Raw genomic sequence first — 11,702 nt, forward strand, 5'->3', positions numbered from 1 at the left:
GGTACCTGCCTGTCTACAGATGCTCACTAAATGAAGAAATGCAGTTCACAGAGCTAAACAGGGCAATGTTTTTTTTTTTTTTTTTTTGCGCAGAATCAACAACAAAATACTGCAATATAAAAACTGTGGAAAGGGGTTCTGTCTCCAGGATGTAAAGAGAAGAAAATCACGTTACAAAATTTAAGTATATGTACAGTGCCTTGAAATTTTCCACATTTTGTTATGTTACAACCAAAAACGTAAATGTATTTTATTAGGATTTTATGTGATAGACCAACACAAAGTGGCACATAATTATGAAATGGAAGGAAAATTATAAATTGTTTTCATTTTTTTTTACAAATAAATATGTGAAAAGTGTGGCGTGCATTTGTATTCAGCCCCCCGAGTCAATACTTTGTAGAACCACCTTTGGCTGCAATTACAGCTGCAAGTCTTTTTGGGGATGTCTCTACCAGCTTTCCACATCTAGAGAGTGACATTTTTGCCCATTCTTCTTTGCAAAATAGCTCAAGCTCTGTCAGATTGGATAGAGAGCATCTGTGAACAGCAATTTTCAAGTCTTGCCACAGATTGTCAATGGGATTTAGATCTGGACTTTGACTGGGCCATTCTAACACATGACTATGCTTTGATCTAAACCATTCCAATGTAGCATTTGCTGTATAGTCCTGCTGGTCATTGTCCTGCTGGAAGATGAACCTCCGTCCCAGACTCAAGTCTTTTGCAGACTCTAGCAGGTTTTCTTTTAAGATTGTCCTGTATTTGGCTCCATCCATTTTCCCCCAGCTTCCCTGTCCCTGCTGAAGAAAAGCATCCCCACAACATGATACTGCCACCACCATGTTTCACGGTGGGGATAGTGTGTTCAGGGTGATGTGCAGTGTTAGTTCTCTGTCACACATAGTGTTCTGCTTTTAGGCCAAAAAGTTCCATTTTGGTCTCATCTGACCAGAGCACCTTCTTCCACATGTTTGCTGTGTCCCCCACATAGCTTCTCGCAATCTGCAAACAGAATTTTTAATGGCTTTTTTTCAACAAGGGTTTGTTCTTGCTACTCTTCCATAAAGGCCAGATTTGTAGAGTGCATGACTAATAGTTGTCCTGTGGACAGATTCTCCCATCTAAGCTGTGGGTCTCTGCATCTCCTCCAGAGTTACCATGGGCCTTTTGGCTGCTTCTCTGATTAATGCTCTCCTTGCCCGGCCTGTCAGTTTAGGTGGACGGCTATGTCATGGTAGGTTTGCAGTTGTGCCATACTCCATTCTATTTTTTTTATAACCTAACCCTGCTTTAAAACTTCTCCACAACTTTATCCCTGACTTGTCTTGTGTGTTCCTTGGCCTTCATGATGCTGTTTGTTTATTAAGGCTCTCTAACAAACCTGAGAGGGCTACACAGAACAGCTGCATTTATAATGAGATTAAACTACACACAGGTGGACTCTATTTACTAATTAGGTGACTTCTGAAGTCAATTGCCCTACCCCAATCTGTCCGCTTATCTCCTACTTTATTAGCTTTTAGACGATCCCTGAAAACCCTTCTCTTCAGAGAAGCCTACCCTACCCGCACCTAACAACTGTATTGTCATTTTTTCCATCAGCTCATGCCCCACAGTTATTACCTTTTTGTTTCCACTTGACCCTCCCTTCTAGATTGTAAGCTCTAATGAGCAGGGCCCTCTGATCCCTCCTGTATTGATTTGTATTGTAAGTGTACTGTCTGCCCTCATGTTGTAAAGTGCTGCGCAAACTGTTGGTGCTATATAAATCCTGTATAATAATAATAAATTGGTTCCACTAGATTTTAGTTAGGGGTAGCCGAGTAAAGGGGCTGAATAAAAATGCACATCACACTTTTCAGATATTTATGTGTAAAAGATTTTGAAAACCACTTATCATTTTCCTTCCACTTCACAATTGTGCCACTTTGTGTTGATCCAGCACATAAAATCCCAATACTGTAAAATACATTTACTTTTTTGGTTGTAACATGACAAAATGTGGAAAATTTCAAGGTGTATGAATACTTTTTCAAGGCACTAAAAACTCTTACAATGAAAGCAGGCTGACAAAAAGGTAAGCAGGACAGTCACCTGAGACCCGTGAAATTGTAGAAGCCACCAAAGCACTTTTCTATTGTGGAAAACAATGTAGGGTTCAGAGATTCAGAAAGCTTCTAGCTTACCAACCATGGTTTGGCAAAACAGAAAATAAACAGACAAAGCTGCCAAGTCTTAATATTGTGAAAAAATAAGAGCATTTAAAGTGGAAATTCAGCCAAAAACCTTCTAATGCTAAATCTTCTCTCAGCCGCATTCTAGAACTAACCTATCTAACTCTGCAAAGAAAAACACTGTCTCTGTTTTTACACTGTTGCTTTAACACATTTTTTTGATCGCTTTTATTGCTATCGCAAGGACTGTAGACTTCCCTTGCAATAATAATGCAGCAAGACAGGTCCGCTTTATGGAGAGATCTGGGGTCCAAAAGATTTTTGTTTTTTTTTTCATTTTAAGCAAAAGTGGCCTTGTATACATGTGGCCGAAACCGTGTGACGAAAGTGACGTCATGACGTCGATCCCGTTCTCCTAGTCCTAGGGCATAGAGAAGAGTGGAGGACATCTTTCCTTTGCTCATCTCTCTTCCCAGCCACCACCAGCACTTCCCAATCTGCCAGGTAAGCCCAAAAACCACTGGAAAGCAATGAGAGGGGGGAGCCCCCCGCCGTTTCTAAAAGTGACCCAGCGGCAACTCTGCCGCTTTGGCCACTTTTATGAGAGAGACCAGTGCCTGAGGGAAAAAATAATAATGGTGTTATGGCATCTAGCTGCAGCCATAGCCCCGGCTTTTAATGTAAAATGAATGACGTAATTTCCCAGTTAGGCAGTCACCATGTGGATAGTATTACAATTTGCCATTAGGTCTATTACCAATTAACCCATCTTTTCAATGATTTGGCATTGGGTGAAGACCAGCAACTTGACACATTGGGGAAGATTTACTAAAACTGGAGCACTCAAAACCTGGTGCAGCTGTGCATGGTAGCCAATCAGCTTTGAAATTCAGCTTGTCCAATTAAGCTTTGACAAGAATGCCGGGTTTACACTGCTCTGACATGGAAGTCGTATGACTTCCGCTCCCATTTTATCTACGGTACAACTTCATGTTTGACTTCAATGCGACTTCAATGAACAGGACCCGACAATACCAGGCCCTTTGAGTTTGGTATGAATCTTAAGGGGGGGACCCCACGCCAAAATAAAAATAAAACGGCTTGGGGTCCCCCCTCAGGATCATACCAGACCTTTCAGTCTGGTTTGGATTTCAACCACTTTATATTATATGGCGACTGTTTGAAGAGGGATATCGTTGTTATGGCAGTAGCTAGCTACCATAACCCCGGTATCCTCTTCTTCAGTGGGTGGTCCGCTTTCAGATAAAAGTGGTCTCTGCGGCAAGTTCGCCATGGGGTCACTTTTACCGGAGTCAATCGGATCCTTCTCCCTGTTAGGAAAGAAACGACAGTCACCCCTGGGACTTTAAATGAGATGTTCATGATGATCAAAAGGGTGAACAGGTATAAAGGTAAAAATGATTTATTGAAAGGTAACAACATCATCCAACATAGGACATGAGCATGGGTGAACAAATTCATAAAACAGCAACATTGCATTGTAATCCTAAAACATAGCCATAATATTATAGTAATACATGTGATACAGATATGCATGGTACATCTCTAACCCGACGCGTTTCACGAGCCTTCCTCGCTTCATCAGGGGCTGATGTGCATATCTGCTGTCTGTAAAAACAGTTAAAATATATATTAGAGTATCGGTTATGATTGGACAAAAGCAAGAAGCCTGAACCGATCATCCCATACTTACTTGTCAGACAAAGGCTACAAAGGCTGAACCCAAAACAGGGGTCGGCAGAGGGCATCTCCCCCGGGAGCTGACGAGACGGAGAACTCAGCTAGCTATCCTCTTCTTCAGTGGGCGGTCCGCTTTCAGATAAAAGTGGTCTCTGCGGCAAGTTCGCCATGGGGTCACTTTTACCGGAATCAATCGGATCCTTCTCCCTGTTAGGTATTGAGATGAGTGAGGAGAAGATGGCCCCACCCGTCCCCACACCATTGCAAGGCGGAAGCGACGTAAATTTTTGAACGCGCCCCGTCGAGCTCACGTGCAGAAGCAAACGCATACGTGAGTTGCGCCTGCTGTTTCAACCACACATGTGAGGTATTGCCGCGATCTTTAGAGTGACAGCAATAATTCTAGCCCTAGACCTCCTCTGTAACTCAAAACATCCAACCAGTAGAATTTTTTAAAGTCGCATATGGAGATTTTTTAGGGAAAAAGTTTGTTGCCATTCCACTAGCGAGCGCAACTTTGAAGCGTGACATGTTGGGTATCAATTTACTCTGCGTAACATTATCTTTTACAATATAAAAAAAATTGGGCTAACTTTACTGTTGTTTTATTTTTTAATTAAAAAAAGTGCATTTTTTCCAAAAAAAGTGCGCTTGTAAGACCGCTGCGCAAACACAGTGTGACAAAAAGTATTGCAACGACCGCCATTTTATTCTCTAGGGTGTTAGAAAAAAAATATATAATGTTTGGGGGTTCTAAGTAATTTTCTAGCAAGAAAACAAAAACTGATTTTAACTTGTAATCAGCAAGTTTGGAAAATAGGCCCGGTCTTAAAGTGGTTAATAGGAACTCCCACGCCAAAATAATAATAATTTTTTAAAAAAAACACGAGGTCCCCCCAGAATCCATATCATACCCTTAACCGAGTATGCAGCCCGGCAGGTCAGGCGGACCATACCAGGCCACATGCCCTCAACACCCCAAAGTACCTTGCCCCATGTTGGGAACAATGGCCCCTTTCCCGACAACCCTGGGCGGTGGTTGTGGGGGGGGGCTTATTGGAATCTGGAAGCCCCTTTAACAAGAAGGCCCCCATATCCCGGCCCCCCACCCTATGTGAATGAGTATAGGGTAAATTGTACCCTCACTCATACACCCAAAAAAAGTGTCAAAGATAAATAAAAGCAGTTTTTGACCTTTATTAAAGTAGCTCCATTGTGTCTTTCTCCCTCCGGTTCTTCTCTTTCAGGTGATGTCTTCATCCTCCGGTTCTTCTTGCTGCACTGATGTCTTCTTCTGCTGGTTCTTCTCTCTCCGCTGTCTTCTTCCTCTGCCGGTTCTTCCTGCAGTTCTTCTCCCAACGCTAGCTCCTGCTGCAGTGTTAGCTCTGGCCTGTGCCATTACTTATACAGCTATGGAGCGTGGCCATCCGGTGATGTCATCCGCAGGCCTTGACCCTTGTGATTTCACCGCCCCATCATGCCATGGGCACTTTACAGGGTTATATAGATTATTCTTAGAATGCAGCTGCCTGTAGATTAGGTTAGTAAGTTTTTGGCTTAACTTCCACTTTATAGTCTGATTTTGCTCCAGTTTCTACATGCAAGCCCTAAAGATTGTGTGCATTTGTGTTACAAATCAAAACAGCTTTGGTTTCCTGGGAAGTATTTGACATATATGTTTTACTTGCTGGCACATGGAAAAATGAAGTTATACTAAACTAAATAAGATGGATGATTCAGGGGAACTGGCGCCAACACGAAGATTACACAATAAAAAAGCAAGTGGATTAAAGTTTCTGAAAAGCAGAACCATGATTTCCTTTTTGTAGCAGCTATTTTTACCTCCTAGAATACAGTATATGTCAATTTACTGTTACCCAAGATCTGATAATTGGATTTACTTTGACCACTGTCAGCATGTGAACAATTACAGAATAGTTAAGAAACGGCAAGAAAACGGACTGTACTAAAAGATCTGAGGCTGGCTGATTTTCAATTTTGAGTTCCAGCACAGGATTGGTCTAAGTGATTTACCAGAGTGCCATTTTCCAAAAGAAAAGTGATAAATGTGATAAATAAAGGAAAACACAGTTGCAATATACAGTAAAGAAAATATTAGAATCGCGCTACCACATTAGCTGAATAATGAGTGAAATGGTAATGGTATTGCCCGTAAAACATAAATATATGTGACATGATTGGATTCCACAAAATGATACAGTGCCAAAAATAAAAACAAAATTGAGCTAATGCATGCAAAATATTAAAACATATGATATCATGTTCAACCATAAATAATGTCCGACACCCGTGAACAGATGAGTATTAAAATAGTCCATCAACTGATAAACATATGAAATCTTCTGTGATGTGGGAAATACTGTGTTCAATCCACCACCAGTGAAAAAGATTGGCCGCTTGGAAGGGGCTCAGTAGGGCTCAGTAGGCCCACCCACTACATGCATTTTGCAGAACATTACAGGAGGGGGTGGTGACAAGACCAATTATCTTGCCCAATGAGAGAGAGCAGCAGTGACTGGTCTTTATTACAGCAAGCTCCAGGGCAGAAGCAAAGTTTCACATATGATTACTGCACAGATCTAGAAGAAATATTCAGAGCACCCCAAGATTCAAGGATGATTACACATTTCTTGTATTTAGACAGTTTTTGCTTATCCTGGAGTTCAGCTTTAAGGTAGCCAATTGCCAGCTTTGCTGGGTGGGTCTACTGCATAGATAATAAAATCTTAACAAACGTAAGTGTAAGTAGCAGGTCTATTGGTAAGGTATACCAACTTGTATTGTCATAAAAAAGGTATAAAACATATACAGTGCCTTGAAAAAGTAGTCATACCCCTTGAAATTTTCAACATTTTGTTATGTTACAAACAAAAACAAATGTATTTTATTGGCATATCTTCTTGCCACTCTTCCATAAAGGCCAGATTTGTGGATTACACGACTAATAGTTGTCCTGTGGACAGATTCTCCCACCTGAGCTGTGGATCTCTGCAGCTCCTCCAGAGTTACCATGGGCCACTCTGATTAATGCTCTCCTTGCCCAGCCGGTAAGTTTAGGTGGACGGCCGTGTCTTGGTAGGTTTGCAGTTGTGTCATACTCTTTCCATTTTCGGATGATGGATTGAACAGTGCTCCGTGAGATGTTAAAAGCTTGGGATATTTTTTTTTTTATAACCTACTTCAAATTTCTCCACAACTTTATCCCTGACCTGTCTGGTGTGTTCCTTGGCATTCATGATGTGGTTTGTTTACTAAGGCTCTCTAACAAACCTCTGAGGGCTTCACAGAACAGCTGTATTTATACTGAGATTAAATTACACACAGGTGGACCATTTACTAATCAGGTGATTTCTGAAGGCAATTGATTCCACTAGATTTTAGTTAGGGGTATCAGAGTAAAAGGGGGCTGAATACAAATGCACGCCACACTTTTCACATATTTGTAAAAAAAAAATTGAAAATCATTTATCATTTTCCTTCCACTTCACAGTTATGTGCCACTTTGTGTTGGTCTATCACATAAAATCCCAATAAAATACATTTATGTTTTTGGTTGTAACATGACAAAATGTGGAACATTTTAAGAGGTATGAATACTTACATATACACTGTATCTATACTGCCTACCCTAAAGCTGGCCATACACTGGTCATTTTTTTTTCGTTCTGCCAGCAGGTTGGATGAAAAAAACAAAAAAAAACGGACCGATTCCCACCTCCACACGTGACGTGGATGGGAAAATCCTCCCTGCTGCATCACTGTATTTTGACAGAGGGACTATACTGCCATCAGAATACAATGAACAGGGCTACATCAGATTGGCTGCAAGCCCTGATCGAATGAAAATGATCCACCGGCAGGACTGTTCCTGGATCCTGTCAAACTTCAATCCGTGTATGGCCAGCTTAACTTTGCTGGTCAAGCATGGGTGATAGGTCTATGGTAACTTCTATTCACTACCCCCTTCTCTTGAAGTTATAGAATTAGTGAAACACCGAAGTCAAAAGCTTACATATGATCTACTACACCTGTGAGAAGAAACATCTGCAATGCATTACTGAAATCATGACCATCACTCTAGGAAAATATTCACATGGAGTTAAAGAATGTGAAAAGATGGATTACAATAAAAATAACAGGAAAGGGATGGTCCTGCTTTAGGGATCTAAATATTAAAATCTCAATTCACATTAATATAGCAGGTAATTTCATACACAACTGCATAGATAACTGCTCACTCTACTTGATGAATTTAGAGCCCACATGTAGACTATCTACCATAGAAGACAGTATAAAGTAATCTGAACTGTACACAGAATTTATTGGAATAGTAGAAGAAAGACAATATTCATTCATGAAAAAAACTACCATAGCATATTAGCTTTACGCCCAGTGGGCTATTAGACCTGCTACTGATCAATGTAATTTTGGCAGCTTGGAAACTGGGGGGTAGTTAAGGCTGTACAATTACTGGATCTGTCAGTATATAAGATTTATTCTGAGGTGTCTTTTGAAACGTTACTGTTCGGCTTGGGCAACAAATATTCAGGACTTGCAGTTCTAGCAAAAAATATTGTTATTGCATGTAAGGCTGTGTAGCCGGTATTCTCCAGGTACCTATAGCAGGAGAGCATAGCCGTCCATTGAGATGAATTAAGAGATTCAGCAGTAGACAGTTTTGCGCCAGGGTTGGTGTATAGTACCTGCATGGATGTATGCTCTGCATGCAGATACAGTGCCTTGGAAAAGTATTCATACCCCTTGAAATTTTTCACATTTTGTCACATTACAACCAAAAACGTAAATGTATTTTATTGGGATTTTATGTGATAGACCAACACAAAGTGGCATATAATTGTGAAGTGGAAAGAGAATGATAAATGGTTTTCAAAATTTTTTACATATAAATACCAGAAAAGTGTGGCATGCATTTGTACCCCCCCCCCCCCCCCCAATCGATACTTTGTAAGCTGCAAGTCTTTTTGGATGGAGAGCGTCTGTGAACAGCAATTTTCAAGTCTTGCCACAGATTCTTAATTGGATTTAGGTCTGGACTTTGACTGGGCCATTCTAACACATGAATATGCTAAACCATTCCATTGTAGCTCTGGCTGTATATTTAGGGTCGTTGTCCTGCTGGAAGGGGAACCTCCACACCAGTCTCAAGTCTTTTGCAGACTCAAACAGGTTTTCTTCTAAGATTACCCTGTATTTGGCTCCATCCATCTTCCCATCAACTCTGACCAGCTTCCCTGTCCCTGCTGAAGAAACGTATCCCCACAACATGATGCTGCCACCACCAAGTTTCACGGTGGGGATGGTGTGTTCAGGGTGATGTGCAGTGTAAGTTTTCCTTTTGGGCCAAAAAGTTCAATTTTGGTCTCATCTGACCAGGGCACCTTCTTCCACATGTTTGCTGTGTCCCCCACATGGCTTCTCGCAAACTGCAAATGGGACTTCTTATGGCTTTCTTTCAACAATGGCTTTCTTCTTGCCACTCTTCCATAAAGGCCAGATTTGTGGAGTGCACAACTAATAGTTGTCCTGTGGACAGATTCTCCCACCTGAGCTGTGGATCTCTGCAGCTCCTCCAGAGTTACCATGGGCCTCTTGGCTGCTTCTCAGAATAATGCTCTCCTTGCCTGGCCTGTCAGTTTAGGTGGACGGCCATGTCTTGGTAGGTTTGCAGTTGTGCCATACTCTTTCCATTTTCAAATGGGAGGGGGGAGGGGGGAGGAGGAGGGAGGAGGAGGGAGGGAGGAGGAGGAGGGAGGAGGGAGGAGGAGGAGGAGGAGGGAGGAGGAGGGAGGGAGGAGGAGGGAGGGAGGAGGAGGGAGGAGGGAGGAGGAGGAGGAGGAGGAGGAGGAGGAGGAGGAGACTCATTCAGCCAAGTATTGGTAAGCTACAATGTAGTAAATGTTTGCTTTGGGGTTTAATACTGCTTTAGGCTGCATGAAATAATAGAGACGCAAGTAGAAATGTCTATACACCCAGAAGAGGGGTCACAGTTATGAAAAGCCTGGGCTAGCACCTAGGTCTTATTACAAATCTTCATAGTTAGCTTTTTTTTTTATAAGGCTTGGTTCACACCTATGCAGTTTGCTTTTGATCCGTCTCTGCTTTTTGCATATTTGCGATTTTACCGCGATTTGAGTTTTGCATATTTAATGGGTTTTTTGGACATTTGTCATTGGGCAGATAAAAAAAAAAAAAACACAACGCAAATTGCAGAAAAATCGCAGCTTTCCTGCAGCTTCTCCATTGAAGTCTAATGAACCAAAAAAGCACTATTTTGCATTTAAAAAAGTCCCTGACCCTTTCCTAAAAACGCAGAGGCTGAAAAAATGGATGTGAACGTGTCCCATAGAAAACCATGTTAAATGGACTGTAGTGCGTTTCTGCAAAAAGCACCAAAAATGCATAGGTGTGAACCAGGCCTTAGGTCTAAGGAACATACACGCATAATGAAAAGTGCATTAGCCCATAGTAAAGATGTTGCAATTTACTGAGTTTAGAGCAAATAAAATAGAACTAAAGACAAAACAATTTTTTCCATTTGGGGTAAAGTATGGGAGGGTTATAACCCCTGCCATTTTTCTCTGCCATCTGTGTCCCATTGTGGAGCTTTCCCTTTCACTTACTTTCCTTACTAAGTCAAAACAGGAAGTCCCTTCAAAGTGAGGGAATACCTGGTCATCAGAACTAGTGTCTGGATTGGAAGATTTCCCCTCTGTTCTGGTGACAACCCGAAATGTATTCTTTTTGAATTAAAGTGGTTGTAAATGTTAAAAAAAGAATATAACAAGCATGCCTATACTTGCCTGCTCGGTTCTGGTTTTGCACAACGCAGCCCCGATCCTCTTTTGGGGTTCCCTGCCAGCGCCCCGGGCCCTTCCTCTTCATCGGGTGCCCCACAGAAAGACACTTTCCATGAGGGCACCCGTGCAGTCTCACTCTCGAGTCCTGCTGCTGCATCTATTGACGCAGACTGCATGACTCGGCCCTGCCCCCCAACTCCCGTGTCACAGCTTTTAAATGACAGCAGCAGGAGCCAATGGTTCCTGTTGCTATCAATATGTCCAATGAGGAAAGTGACAGCGGCTGGAACAGCGCACATCGCTGGATCAATTTAAAAAAAAAAAAACAAAAAGAAAAACAAACACGTCGTCATACTTTCCTCCTCTGTGCAGTTGGTTTTGCACAGAGTGGCCCCGATCCTCCTCTTCTGGGGTCCCTTAGCGGCGCTCCTGGCTCCTCCTCTGCTCGAGTGCCCCATTGGAGAACCGCTCTCCCTCGGGGCACTCGTGAGGGTGCACTCCCGTGTCCTGCTGATGCATCCATTGAGACGGACAACAGGACTCGGCCTCGCCCCCCCCCCCATCATTGGATTTGATTGACAGCAGCGGGAGCTAATAGCTGCGCTGCTATCAATTTATCCAATCAGGACCTGAGACACTGGAGCTGGTGAGCTCGTCCCTGTTGCTGGAAAGCCCAGGTTCAGGTAAGTAAAAGGGGGGCTCTGGGGGGCAGCTGCATCACAGGAGGTTTTTCACCTTAATGCATAGAATGCATTAAAGTGGTTGTAAACGCACTTAAAAAAAAAAAAAAAAACTAACACCTGCAAGACAAAGGCATAATGAATGAGCTAGTATGCATAGCATACTCACCTGAGATTGAAGCCTTCGCTGCGGTGCCCGTACACCGCTCCGGCGGCTGACATCACTCCCAGAGGTTACTTCCGGGTATCGCGCCTCCGGCGCTGTGATTGGCCAGAGCCGCGATGACGTCATGCGCGTGGTAACG

The 11,702-nt window shown here is 42.5% G+C and overlaps 1 protein-coding gene and 1 long non-coding RNA gene across 3 annotated transcripts in view; one reads left to right on the top strand and one right to left on the bottom strand.

Annotated features, from left to right (window-relative positions):
- Positions 1-11,702, bottom strand: part of POLK (DNA polymerase kappa) — a 160,769-nt gene that overhangs the window by 110,712 nt on the left and 38,355 nt on the right. The gene's annotated exons all lie outside the window — the stretch shown is intronic.
- LOC141134562 (uncharacterized) overlaps positions 1-11,702 on the top strand; it is a 30,055-nt gene that overhangs the window by 15,687 nt on the left and 2,666 nt on the right. The window lies entirely within an intron of this gene.

This window comes from Aquarana catesbeiana, linkage group LG01, assembly GCF_042186555.1.
Source record: "Aquarana catesbeiana isolate 2022-GZ linkage group LG01, ASM4218655v1, whole genome shotgun sequence".
NCBI classification, from domain to species: domain Eukaryota; kingdom Metazoa; phylum Chordata; class Amphibia; order Anura; family Ranidae; genus Aquarana; species Aquarana catesbeiana.